Below are 15,363 nucleotides of genomic sequence, written 5' to 3'. Positions count from 1 at the left end.
TGGAGTCGGTATTGGGTCACCGAGTCTTATCCTCTATGAGGTAATAGGGGTGGGGTTTTGGTGGCCTTTGTGCATGATAATAAACTTCTTGCAACTCAGTGTCCGTCTCCTGTGTGTTTCTTGCTATGTCTCATTGGTTTAAAGGAAGGCGAGGGAGGTACGGGAGGTAATGCGTCCATTTTCTTACGATAATGGCATTACTCGTAGTCCTACTCCCTCGCCTTCCTTTCCATTCCCTCCCGCCCTCCCGGTACGGACTGTCTGAGTTGCTACTTGGGCTTAGTTTTTGTACAGGAGGGGGTAGGGGTGGGGGGGTGGTTTAAGAGGGGAAGGGAGGGTCTAGTGGGAGGCAGGAAGCCTCATTGGTTTAAAGGAAGGCAAGGGAGTAGGACTAGGAGTAATGCCATTATCGTAAGAAAATGGACGCATTTTCTATGAGCAATCGCCTTGCGTATCCTGCAGCCTCCAAATCGGCCATCCTGCCACCCCAACAACTTTGCACAGAGGTATCTATTCTTTTCAGGGAAAGATATACAAAGTATTCCAGTCTTCCCCTCTATTCCTGCCACTCGCAATCTCATCAAACATCCCACGCCTTTTTTCACACTACAAATACTCTCACATGTAGGTCGTGCTTCTAATATGGTGATTCTTATTAACATTAGATTTATCTCTTAGGGTGCCACGCTGGATCCTTGTCCTCTGAAGATTAAGCTATTCAAATATTTTGGCCCTTTTTGCCTCTAACTTGACTGTTCTATGCAACTCCTCATGTACTTCTGGTGAATTGCAGAAATGACTTGAAAAAAATAAAAGCCTTCCATGGTGACCCCAACCTATTGGCTAATTATAGACCTGTTTCTCTTTATTTGTAGCAAAAAGTACAGAATTCATTATAAAACAACCCTCAATCTTTGTGGAGTCTAACAACATTTATTTTTCACAAAGTCTGGCTCCCATCCTCACCTAGCAAAGAAAATGTACTTGTTCCTGACCAAGATCTATGTGCCTTCCATAACCAATGTAGCTCCTCTGAAGGCACTGAAAGGTTGGTTTGGTGAGCGGCTGATATGTTTCATGTGGACGCTCATCAAATATCTTTTGTTTTGCAAAATTCAACTCCCTGAGTTTGTTAAACAAAAAAATACTAATGACCCAGGGAGTTTTATCCCCAGGTTGTAGGTGTAATTTTCTTTCCTTCTTTGGGGCTGCTAGCTTTTTCCTGGCAGTATGGGAAAGAAAAAAAAACATCTTGCTAAATTAATATGGCCTGATATACTTATGCCAACAGACCTTGGTCCATCATCTCTTCGGTATATAGATTCCAATGGCAAAGTCAGCTAGGACTCAGCTGGCAAAAACATGAAAGTCCATCTAGCTCTGAATAAAATGAAGAGGGTACTCTGCCATGGTTAGGGAGGAGTACCCTGACTGCCAAACTCTAAATCGCCCTACGTCATTTCAGACATTTTCCTGTATGCATACTAGTTATTGGTAATTATCATTTGTATAGAATATAATCTATAAGTATGGCAAATTGTTACACCAACTCGTTTGTTGCAAACTGCCAATGCACACTTTTAGAGTTTATGATAATTTTTCAACTTTATTTGGGAAAGAGTATGCCCTGTATGATTTTAATTCTAATTGAGAATTTAACTGTTCTCATGGATATTTGCATACTGGCCGAAGGAATGGAAAAATAATTTTTATAAGATTGTAACCAATCTGGCACAAATCTATTCACAAGAACAGCTTGAATTGATACATGTCCTTTACTCCAATACCTATCTCACACCTTGGACGTTTTTTGAGGAATTCATGCTTGCAATGAACATCCTCAGAAAGCTGTAAGCACTCATCTGACCCTATTGTATCATTTACTGTGAATACACAGCCACGCTATCCTGTTCTACTTCATTGATTGGGGATAAGAGCAGATTGTGAGATTCGTTCTGAAGATGACAGCATTGTGTGAGCGTCAGGTTCCAACAGTGCTTAATGCATTGTATGAATCTCTGACCACATTACAAGCTGGACATAACATATATGTGCTATGTATTTTTCTCATGATATTTTATACATGTATCTCCATACACCAATTTTCCCCCTCTTCCAGGCACAGATTTACTAACTAATTTTTGTGGGGTTTGCACTACGTTTGTAACACAAACCCAACACAAACAAAATGCAAAGTCTATTGCTAGGACTTACTTACTATGCAACACAAAGCAGGATTCAAACTGGATAGTTTACTAACATAACATAAAGTTGTGGTATGCGCTACTTTGCATTAATTTATGTTGAGGGGAGCTTCCACCGATGGTACCTGGGAGTTTCATGCAGCCGCCCATGGGTTTTGAAGCAAATCTGTATGTACAAACATTCATAGACCATTATTTCCACAAAAGTTCTATGCCTCGTGGAGGCAGGTGTATCAAATAAAAATGACTTCATATCTTTGTGTTTTTCTACTTTGCATGATTGCTCCATTGTATAGCACACATACAAAGCAAGGATAGTTTTTGCACTGGAAGCATCCCTTTCTAGTATACAACTATTCCTTACAGAATGCACACATCGTTGAATTTTGGTGCACATGTGGGTGTGTGTGTGTGCTGGAGCATGGCAGCCTAAAGTGTCAGTGCATAGAAAAGGGAATTTATCAGGTCTCTATCTCTGAGTCTGTGGCGACCAAGCAGTCAGTTAATAAGTGTTTTCATAAGCATTATGTTTCCATAACATAAGAACAATAGTTGTCAATGAGGTTATGAAATTCATTAACTAGAAAATGGGTTTATTTGCCGAAAATGAGCAGCCCCATGTTTTCATTTAAATATCCATTAACTAACACTCTATCCCATCCTGATTCAATGGTCAAGAGAAGAACAACTGCTTTGTATTGCAAAATATGGTTGCATCTTGATGAATGCTTTTGAATTGGTTTGCTGGTGTCATTACTGTGGCCAAAGTTTAATGTGAATCTCAAAAGTGAGCAATAGTATTTCTCTTGTATCATCAACTTTATATCAACTAACTCTTGTTTACTAAATAATTGGATTCTGTGTCATTGGCACAATGGGTGCCCGCTTCACTATAGTACACATAATAGTAATAGTAGGAGTGTGCACACCAGATTATGTGAAAGTTTGGGAAAATTACATGAATGAGCTACAGATGTTCTTGTTATGGCCATTCACTTTATTCCCATGTGTGGTAAAGTTTGCCACAAATTGCACATAATTAAGCAACATAGTGTAATGCAGTAATTTCCAGAATATTGTGTAATAAGCATACCAAGAAATTCACAACATTATGTGAATTTGCTGGAGTAATTTAAATTATGCCTGTGTCTGCATCAGGCAGTTCAGGACATCATTGTTTTATACACTATTTTTAATAGAAGTGTCAGACCTGTCAGCCTTGGGGTGGTCTTCCCACAAACGTTTTGCCTGCTTGCCTCCATCTTTTCTAGATTTGTGCTCTGTTGGCCTTAGGACTCTGAGTACTTTACCACTGCTAACCAGTGTTAAAGTGCTTGTGCTTACTCCCCTAAACATGGCTTGATTGGAATACACCTGATTAGCATATTTAATTTACATGTAAGCCCCTTTTAGAGTGGTATACTATATGCCCAGGGCCAGTAAATTAAATGCCACCAGTAGGCCAGCATAAGTACCACCCACTTAAGTAGCACCTTAAAACATGTTCCAGGCTGCCATTGCAGCCTGAAGGCTATGTCCCACTGCCATGTCGATGTGGCATTAAATACTCCTTGCCAAGCATTAAACTCCCCTTTTATTACATATAAGTCACCCCTAAGGTAAACCCGAGGTAACCCATAGGACAGGGTGCTGTGTAATTAAAAGGTGGCACATGTACATGTTAGTTTTACATGTCCTAGCAGTGAAAAACGACCAACTTTGTTTTTTCACTATTATGAGGTCTACCGCTTCTATAGGATAACATTGGGTATTCCCTATTATATTTAATAAACGGTAATTCCTAAACCAGAGGTGGTAGATATATCATGTCTGGTATCTATGAACTTGTAATGATAAACCCTCTTTCATGGTAAAGTCGAATTTATCATCACAAGTTTGAAAATTAGACTTTTAGAAAGTTGGCATTTCCCTGCCCTTAGCCCCCTATGCCTATAGCCTGCCTTTGGTCACATGACTGGGTGTAACTAACAGCCGAGACTGTGTGAATTCACCCCAGTCACACATGGTGGGATTAGCAGAGCCGGAATGGGTCATTAACTGACTTAATGGGGGGAGGGGAGCTAAGCACAGCCCCACTTGCATCTAAATAGGCTGAACTCTGTTGCTACACAATAGACTTAACAACCCTGTTTCGTCAATGCAGCCAGCTGGAAGCCAGGGCAGGGGAGGCAGGAAACTCCTGAAACTTCAAAGAGCTGTTCTAGAAACGTCTCTCAACTTCTAGGAGCATGGCACCAGGGTACAAAAATAGGGCTCTCAGACCTACTCCTCAGTACACTACTGGGCCCGTGGAAGGACTCTCAGAGGACTGCCTGTTGCTGTGAGCTGCTTTACACTCTGCCAGGCTGCTACTGTACATGGAAGGACTGCTTTGCTGCCTGGATTCTACTTGAACCTTCAGAGGCCAGCCCTGCTGTGGAGCCCTGCATTTTCACCTGTAGCCAGGACATTAGAGGTGACTTCAAGGGCTAGTTTAGCTGGATTCCTGTTCGGAGCCACAGAGACATAAAAAACTCCTACCATCATAAACCAGCACCTGGTCCCAGCCTGTGTGAGTCGTGAAGCCCCAATATGTCTCCATCCACTCCTGGAACCCTGGTTGTGGTGATAAAGGTGCCCAGGTGGCCATTTTCTAAAACTAATGAGTTGCTAGTTTGAACCTTCAGCTTTAAAAATCATAACTGTAATTGAAGTTTGATGATTTTGGTGTCAAATAATGTATTAACATGTTCACTATTTTTATAAATTGGTTTGGGATTTTCATTGTGTTATGTGTTTCACTGTGTTGCTGTGTGTGTACTGCATAAATACTTAACACACTGCCTCTAAGTTTATTCTGACTACTTTTTGTGACAAGTTATCCAGGGTTAAGCATAGGTTAAATTTGTGACTGTTTGTGGTTCACCCTGCAGGGGATTGTGCCTGTCACCCCGGTTAACAAACAACCCAATTTCTCACAAGAAGCTACAATTATTTCCTGTCACTAGTGCCTAACCAGTGGTCAATGTTCAATACTTCCCTGAGTGCCATTATTTGGGGGGAAGATGTATTTTCCTATTCACCACCTTCATGCTTGGCAGGGGGAGTTCTTTGGCCTTATGTCATGAGAACACTAGAATTAAATGGATGTCAGCTGATGATACAGACACAATTTCCTGTGTGGGGACATGATAATGCAGTGTATGGGTGGATGTATTTTCTTCCAGAAGTAGAAGTAGATGAAGAAACATATCACTGAGGGCCATACTAAAGGAATAGGTTTAGCATCTTAACTCTCTCTTTAGTTGTTTCGTCCTATAATCAGTACATAACATTTGGTTTAGAAAGAAAAGTAACTAGTATTATCTGCAGTGACAACCACTGTAGTACACATTTTAAGTTATGCATTCTCAAAACAGACATTGCACACTATTCAGGCTGGCTGATCAACGTACTTCCTGCAATGTCATATTTTGGGAAAATGTAGGTTTACTATTTAATTTGATAATGTGTGGAATATACACATTAGCTCCAAAACAAAAGATTCTACTGGTTGATGCATCAAACATTACAAGATTTACAAACCTTTTATGCAACACAATGCAGCAGGACAACTTGCTGCACTGTGTTGCATGAAAGAGAGAAATCAGAACAGCACCATACCTCATAATACATGGTGCACGTCTGCTCTCTAACAGTGCTGGCATACTTCAGGCAGCCTAGCACCAATGCAGGCACCCTTACACTTTGGTGCAAGGGCACCTTTGTTACAGACAGGGTTCTTTAATGCAGGAAGGGGTGCCTTCCTGCACCAAAACAATTCTTAGAGGCGTATTGCTCTTTCTATGTGTGCTGCAAAAGGCAAAAACACAGATTCACTGGCTTTAGTAAATCTGGGTTTGCATCAAGCTCCATGTGTGGATGCATGGAAACACTCACACCCATGGAATGCCTCCCTGATGCAAAGTAATGGGCGCTGCCTTGCATTACTTTTTTTTTGTTACTAAGCCATATGCAAAGCCATGCAAGGCCATGCATATCAGGCTTTGCATGGCTTAGGAAATACAGAAATACATTTAGTTGGTGCTGCTTTAAAAAAGTGATGTACCCCTGGCGCAAAACGTCAGTAAATCTGGTCCATAATGTACTTCATAACACTATGCAAACGCTGAAGATGTGACTGATGCCCGTGCAAAATACAGCAATAGTGAAATATTTATTTTCAAAGTGTACAAAAAAAAAATGGTAGTTTAGAAAAACATTACTGTGAATATGTAGGCCTTCATAGTATTTCAGGAAAGCGGAAACATTTTTTTAAAAACAAGATCGGGAGAGCAAAATCTCCATGATATAACTAAACCAATGGAAAAATGACTTTGTTCAAGCAATGTCATGGCTGTCAAAGATGTGCCTCTGAATGATGCGTAAACTATCTCAAGATTTATTTTGTAAAGTTCCAAACAGCTTACAATATGTGTTGACAAATTATGTTTGCTTGTGTGTCTTCTAACACAGAAGTGTGATAGTGTTAGCTGACATTTCCTGGGATTGAATGTGGATTGCAGGTGGCAAGATTTTGCTACTAATATTTAGGCAATTTTTCAAGCCTTCTACTGATTTCGTGAACCTCGACTGTGTTACTTTCCATGATATACAGAAATATTAAAAGCAAAATATTGCGCACGTTTTTCCCACGCTAAAAAGAATAATTACCTACAGACACATTGCTACACAACACAAATGCACTCTAATAGGGCTCTTTGTTGTGATCAAGTGAAGTAACTAAATTAAGGATGTGTTACTGTCTCGATCGAATCTTGTTTTTAATTACTATTTGTTTAAATGTTAAATGAATTTCAAAAATAACCATGGGGCCCATCCAGACCTCATGAACAATAACGCTGGCAATCTAAATACGGTTTCAAGTTTTCATTGTGCTAGCTCGTTGGCTCTTTTGTACTCCTGCGATACTTACCCCAGAAAAATGGGCGGAATAGTTTTTTTCCTAATACTTTGGGAGCACTGCAGTAAAAAGTATAAAAAGAATTAATTGGAAATGATGTGTATATTAGTGAGAATGGGTAGTTGTGACTAGAGCTGTTGTAATAATAGGGTCTTTGCAAACTTACAGGTAGACCTGGATATCTTTCTTAATGTTGTTTAGGAAGATCATTTTACCTTCTGCTGTGAAATGCACTCAATCCCTTCTGCAAATGCCAGCCATGTCAAAGCTGATGTTATTGTGCTATAAGAAGCCTATGCCATAATCTTGAAGAAATAATTAAATTACTTTATTAACATGCTTCCAGGATTTCTGAATCTTTGGACAAAACTGGTTGAACACTACCATGTTCGTCTTTGAAACATGCTGGAAAAAGAGATAGGTAGAGTGGGGGAAGGGATTCATTGGCTCTCCCAAGGTTTCCTTCATTGGAATTGAGAGCACTGCCCCTGTGATTGAACCCAAATTGTTTCCTCTGCTTTGCACAATCATGACATCAGGGTGCTCGCAATTCAAAATGCTTTCACCATAGGCAGTAGCGGATACCACTTTATCCTTTGTGGTCAATCCAAGTAATGCCACTATTTTTCGCATTTTTCTGGGCTCAACAGAAACAAAATGTCACACAATCCAGACACAAACCATAATGCTGGTATCCTAGTGAAACAGAGAAGGAATCTGCAGCAGATTCTGAAGTGTTCTGGAAAAGTATGTAATTTCAAGAGAGGGAAAAGGTGTTTAAGTCCTACGTAGGTGATGGGTTGCTCTTAGCGAGGTAGAACAAGAGGTTCGATAGCAATTAGCTGCCATTTGTCCTAAGTATGGTACTTGCTGCTATTAGTTTAAACTCATCAGCAGAAAAGAGGACTGTCAGTTGTAATATTTGGAGCCTTTTGTGGAGCACACTGTTTGGAATGGGATACAGGCTTGTAACCAAGTCTTACTTCTTTGTCTAGGAAGCTGGTGTACAGTAGTGGGGTGGGGCTTGCACTGCTGGTTGAATGTGAAACATTCTCTGCCGTTACACATGCTTTTCCACTCAAGTAGTATTGCACTGTAAAGATTTGTTTAACTAAATATTGAAAATTAAAATTCAAAAATAGATTGAAAGTTGTGGAAGGAGTCAATCAATTGGTAAAGTGAGTGAAAATATAGCAAAAAAGGAAAGAGAACAGAGCGGACCAAAAAGACACTTTTGAACACATAATTGAAGTGTTCTTCAAGCATATCCTGGCAAAGAAATTGCCCCTGAATGAACGTTATCCTTTGGAAGTCCACTTCTGACATTTTTTTTAAAAAATGGAGTGCTGCTAGCTCTATAGATGTTGTGATATTTAGTTTTAGAAAGTGGAGTGAAAATTCACTTGACACTTTAAAAGTCCTTTTAACATGAGTATAATGTAAAAGTACTATGTCTGATGAAGTAGAAATGGCACTTTAACCCCAAGAAACTATGTGGAATAGCGTATTTATTACCTATAAAACATTTGAAATTAGTTTTTATGTTTTGTTGTTTGCACAATTGATATATATTCACTCTGTTGTAATAGTTAGGGTTATAGAATATAGGAATTCATCAGATCTTTCACCCATTTCACGAATCTCCATAAATCTCAATAAAATTTTCCAGAGCTATTGATTTTTCTACATTGGCCGAAGAGGGAAAGTTTTGTGGTGATTTGTCAAGGGACAGCAAAGAAAAAACGGAGGGTCCCAAATCATGTTTGGGCACCAATGCGTTTTTCCACAGACTTTGTATTCAAGCGTAGCAGCTAAACGCCCAGTCGGATTTCCATAAAATTTGGCAGGATTGTATATTATGTGTGCAGATTATCTTTGTTGGTATTACAGGTAAGTAGGGTAAATAGTTTTGATGCTATAAGGTATTTAAACTTGGTGATATCTGTTGTTGCTGTAGTTTCATTAAATGTTGCAGTATGGCACTGTATTACACAAAACTACCACGATACATAGCAATGACAAGGCATTATGTGATTGGCCAATGACTGCCTTTACAAAAGTGAAAGGCAGCAATGTTGGTTTAAGGCTACTTTCCCTGTGTTCTGGGTTAGGGCCTTAAATAAAGGTCAGTATTAGGCTTGATAAATTTCCCTACTTATTACTACTTCATAAAACATTAAAAAATAAATAACTTTGTTAAATAATTACAAATATATTGTACTACATTATACTTTACAAAAATAGAATACTACTGTGTATTTTAAATGTTTAAGAATTTTAATTCTACAAAAAAGTCTACAGAGTAGAGCAGTAATAGCTACAAATTACCACCCAACTTAAAATAAAATTGTCTGGTTCTCTGTAAATTGGTGTAAAAGTATTTGGAAAAATATGAATACATTTCTCTACCTATTACCTCTTTAATAAAGTGGTAATGTGTAGGGAACAAAAATAATAGTAGTGATAGATAGGGAAAATCATTTGTATGTTTCCATATATTTAAAAAAATATACAGACTACCACTGTATTGCCTTGAATGTACTGTGGTACTTAAAAAACATAAAAAAATAAAAAACTTTTCCTGGGAGGACGGTGTCGGGCGTGACCCCTCGGTATGAGAATGGGGGCGCACACCCAGAACCTCATGGTGGTTATCGGTTCTTCGACCATGATATATCTGTGTAATGCTCAATATGTGGAGAGCATTTGTAACCAGTTGTGATGTGTTTTTTCCTTGTTCTTCAACAAAATCAATAAAGATGTTTAAAAAAACAAAACAAAAAAAACTTTGTTAAATAATTAAAAATATATTGTACTACATTATACTTTACAAAAATAGTATACTGCTGTGTATTTTACATTTTTAAGAATTTTACATTTACAAACAAGTCTACAGAGTAGAGCAGTAATATCTACAAATTACCACCCAACTTAACAACTTAAAAAAAAATGCCTGGTTCTCTGTAAATTGGTGTAAAAGTATTTGGAAAAATATGAATACATTTCTCTACCTAGTACCTCTTTAATAAAGTGGTAATGTGTAGGGAACAAAAGTAAAACCTGCTACTTACCTATATAAAAGGCCCTAACCCAGAACGCAGCGAAAGTGTGCAGAAAACTACTTGGCTGCCTTTTACATTTTGTAAACACAGCCATTAGTCAATCAGATACTGCCTTCTCATCATCATATACTGTGGTACACTGCAGTTACAGCTGTATACCGCAGCACAAAATATAACTTTTCACAACCCCCTCTTTTTCCCTCGGTACTGTGGGTTTTGCACACAGGGGTCATAATGTCTTTCCCTCACCCCTCCTGCACCCATTTTCCCCTTCCCAGAGCTCTTCACCCCCTTGAACCTCCTGTACAATTGTTCCATCTGTTTGCACTCTTGTAAGAGAACCATGTGTTCCTGGTTAATTAGCCTCATCCACCATTACCCACTGACAGTAACCATTTATGCTTATTTGTTCCACCTGCCTTGGTTATTGGCATCAACTGCTCTTACCTATTGACTCTAACGGCTTATGCTCTTTGGTTCTGTGTGGCATGGCTAATTGATTCCAACCGTCACTTACACCTGCCATCGCAATGGACACATCCCTTATTTTAACACATGGAGTCTCCCAGGTTTCCTTTGGAATTTTTCAGCCTTCCATGTGAGCCTCGTGCCTTTCTGGAACAGTCTCTCCCATCGGGTATAAATACCCTATCTGAACCTAAGTCAGGGCTTGGCCTTATTCCAGTCCTATGCAAACATCTTTCCTGCACTCACCTTCTGAGTTCCCTGGAGTTCTTCTGCGCTCTAGTCTTCCCAGCCTTCCTGTTTATCTCATGATCCTGATTCCGTTGACTTTTCCAGTATCTTCAAGTCCACAGTTATGATTCCACCTCCTCTTGGGCTTCTTGCACCACAGCTTCCAGTCTTCCTCCAGATTCCAGTTGAAGAATTAAAGACAAGGCTAAGTACTTGATCTTCAGGTTTGTGCACACTAATTCATAGATAAGTTTGAGACTAAGCGAAGACTGAGTTCTTTGAAAGTGAAAACCTGTCTTTTGAAATCGCACATTATTAGTTTCTACGTTTCTAAAAGTTTTAGTGCTCCGGACACTTTAACTCCAGGGCATTCTGAACTTTAATGGCATCAGAACTGAAGGTCTTCACGTCAGTATTTCTTGACTAGTTTTGTATCAATAACTTGGAAAGACTTTAGAGCGCATGATATATACATTCAAGTTTGAACTGAACATTGTATGTTACAACATTCTTGGGAGTGCCAGAAGCTCCAGTTTACTTTTGATTTGTACCATGCTGAGAACTGTTGGTAAACAACTCTTCTTGTTGTTTCTTGGGCACTGCACCCCCATCAACTCTAAAGGTCCATGGAGCACATTGCCTCCTATGTAGTATCCTAAGGCAGCAGAGCAGACCCAGTGACGCAAGTCTATATTTTCTTGTTTTATCCCACCCTCATGCCCTCAGGGGCAGAGAGTGAATTAAGGTTGTGGTTACTTGATTTAATTCACTGCCCCAGGTTGGATAAGAGGTCCAGCATTGTCTTCGTGGTTGAAACCAGGAGACCTTGTGACATAACTCAATATTTTAACAAACAACTTTTCCAACACTTACAATGTTTACACCTACTACTAAAAATTAGCATTATACCTTATAATATATATTTCTGCCACATTACATCTACATCTATTCACCCACTTTCACGCTAAGTCTGTTTTGAGTACCACACTCCACTCAACGCCATTCCACTCTATGCAACTCCACTTTATGCCACTCCACTATACTCAGTTACATTCTACGCCACGTCATTCTATGTCACTCCACTATATGCCACTCCACTCTGAGGTAATCCACTGGTTGCCACGCCATTCTACCCAACTCCACTCTCTGCAACTTCATTCTACACCACTCCACTCTACACTATTACCTTCTACACCACTCCATTCTACGACACTCCAGTCTATGCCACTGTACTGTATGCCCCTCCACTATATGCAATTCTGCTACATGCAACTCCACTGTATGACCCTACACTTTAAGCTATTCAACTTTATGCCACTCTATTCTGCACCACTGTAGTCTAAGCCACTCCACAGAAGGCTATTCCACTGAATGCCACTCTATTCTACACCCTACACTTGATTATCTGTCCCTACATTCTGTGACACTCCACTCTACTCTACTCAAGTACACTGTACACCACTCCAATGTACGCTTCTCCACTGTATGGCTCTCCAATGTACTCCACTCTAAACCTCTCAACTATATGCTATTCTACTGTACACTACTCCACTGTATGCCACTCCACTGTACACTCTTCCATTGTATGCCACTCCACTGCATGCCACTCCAGTTTATGCCCCTCTACTGTACACCACTACACTGAACACTACCCCACTCTGTGCTATACCACTCTTGCCACCCCATTGTACTTAATTCCACTCTACAATACTCCACTGTATGCCACTCCTCTATACTCTACTCCTCTCCACACCACTCCACTGTATGCCATTCCACTCTTCACTACTCCACTCTACGCTTTTTCCCTATATGCCATACCACTGTGTACCACTCCACTGTACACCACTCCATTCTATGATATCCCACTCAACGCCAATCCACTGTATGCAACTCCATTCTATGCCAATCCACTCTATGCTTTCACTCTACCCCCACTCCACTGTACACCACTGCATTCTACGCCACTCCACTCTATGCCACTCCACTATAAGCTATTCCACTTTACACCACGCCATTCTTCACCACTCCCCTATATGCCATTCTAGTCTTTGCCACTCCACTATACCCTACTCCCCTCCACTCTACATCACTCTACGCCACTCACACTGTACGCTACTCCACTGTACTCTATTGCACTGTATGCCACTCTGCTCTAGGACCTGTACTCTATGTTATTGCACTCTAAGCCACTCCACTGTATTCAACTCCTCTCTACACCACTCCATTCTACTCCAGTCCCGTCTACGCTGTTCAACTGTATGCCACAACACTGTACGCTACTCCACTCTACGCCAATCCACTGTATGCTGTTCCACTTTAACCCATTCTACTGTACGCCACTCCAGTCTATGCCACTCTACCGGACATCACTGCATGGCACAGTACTCTGCGCTATTCCACTCTATGCCACTCCACTCTATGTTGCTCCATTCTACACTATTCCACTGTATGCTCATCCCCTATATACCAGTTCCCTCTACACTATTACACTGTATGCCACTACACTGTATACTACTCCACTCTGCGCCAATCCACTGTATGGTATTCCACTCTACACCACTTCAGTCTAAGCCCCTCCACTGTGCACACCTCTACTGTACGCTACTCTACTGTACGCTTTGCCTCTGTATGATACTACACTGCATGCTACTCCATTCTGCACCACAACACTCTACAGCATGAAGGGTGCATAATAAGCCTGTTCCGTAATTTACAATCAGAAATTGTAATTATGATGGCAGTGCACCAGTAAAACGGTAATCAAAATTTAGTAAAAAGCCATACCAAAAGTTGGCAATCGTCAAAGTGGTTGTAGGGTAAATAAGGAAAGCAGCACCAAAAGTTGGATGTATCTATATTTCTGAAGAGAGAAAGATATGTGATCATTTGAGGAATAAACTTTTTCTTGAGAAGTCTTGTGCACCAAAAATGTATAATTTCTGGTTAAGAAGATCCAGCCTTTAAAAAAAATGGAAAGCATAACTGCCATTTTCACACGCAGCTAGTTAGGATCACATGGCTGGTATAATTTTGTGAGATACAATGCCCATTTTCAACATGACACAGAGCGTCACTAAGACCCAGTGAAGATTTCCAAAGATGGAAGCTGCATGCTCAGAAAAAGAGCTCAGCATTTTATTCTCATTGCAACCGCCAGAACAGTCAAAGTCAAGTCGGTGTATGGTTGCCAACAGTAGTAATGTGCTGAGATAAAAGTGTGGATGAATAATTTAAAGTTGGGAACAACAAATAAATAAATAAAAAAGATGAGTCCAACCCCAGTGTTACTGGATATAATAAAACTCAAATCGACTTGAAATGAAATCTGCACCTTACCTTTACCTTCAATTGAAAAAGTAGTCCAATATTGTCTTGCCATAACTCATCCTTTGCTCGGAGTTCAAAGTGATCCCCTCTGGACCCTTATCAGCAATATCTGGGTGTGATCAATCGATCTGTGCAGACAGTATTTCTATGAGGTATATCCCCAAGCAAACTCCGATACAACTTAAACAGCAAAGTGACAGAAGAGGCTCTCATGAACTCAGTAGTAAAATCCGATTTTTGGAATGGGCAACAATTATGGAAGTTTGTACGATGCCACTCTCTTTGTGAAGTGATAAGGTAATGTGATATCACGTTCTCTACTTTCAGTTTGAGGGCACTTTCACTACCCATATGACACCAGTGCACAGGTGGCCAGCTGACTAACATTGCATTTCCCTAGGCCTATCTTGTAAGTTTAAGCTCAGCAATCAGTTGGTATTCAGGAAGAAAGTTCCCTTCTGTATTGTACTTTGTCGGGTCCGTGACTTGAATGGGGACACGTCATTTGTCAGTTTCCCCAAGTCTACTGTCCTACTTTCTCCATCTCTTAGACACTTTTGTTTGCCTGATTTACATTTGTTATTCAACTACTTTTGTTACCCTGGTTTGCCTCATGCATTCTAAAATGTTTCCTTCAGTTCAAGTTGGGACTCCTCTGCGAAGCAATCCCTTATATTTACCACTTTTTCAAATATGAGTTGCTTCCTCATGCAGCTCATCAGAATCCATGTTTCATATCGGAGCATAAGGATTTCGCTCTGCAACGTCTTTTACCAAAGCCTCGTGCCCAAAGTGAGCCAAGGTCAGATTTCACTGGTTTTTGTCATGGGGTGTATCGCATTTTTGACGATCTCCATATTAAGCAAGTGGCTTAGCATAAACTCATTTCATACTATCAGGCGAATTTACGTTTCAGCATACTGTCTCTTTTCTGCTTTCATTGACTTGTGCGGCCACACCAGTTCATTATATATCACAATAGATCACATGGGAAAGAGGTGTGGGTGGTGCCGATAATTTACAAATATGAAATGTTACAACTCTCTTTTGCATTTTCAGCTACCTCGGGATTCCCTCTGCAGGCGGCGCTGTGGGGGCTCAGGGGGGACAG

The 15,363-nt window shown here is 40.2% G+C and overlaps 1 protein-coding gene across 2 annotated transcripts in view; it reads right to left on the bottom strand.

Annotated features, from left to right (window-relative positions):
• Positions 1-15,363, bottom strand: part of GABBR2 (gamma-aminobutyric acid type B receptor subunit 2) — a 3,493,747-nt gene that overhangs the window by 3,192,358 nt on the left and 286,026 nt on the right. The gene's annotated exons all lie outside the window — the stretch shown is intronic.

This window comes from Pleurodeles waltl, chromosome 2_2 (assembly GCF_031143425.1).
Source record: "Pleurodeles waltl isolate 20211129_DDA chromosome 2_2, aPleWal1.hap1.20221129, whole genome shotgun sequence".
NCBI classification, from domain to species: Eukaryota; Metazoa; Chordata; class Amphibia; order Caudata; family Salamandridae; genus Pleurodeles; species Pleurodeles waltl.
This window is presented reverse-complemented; position numbering and strand designations above follow the sequence as displayed.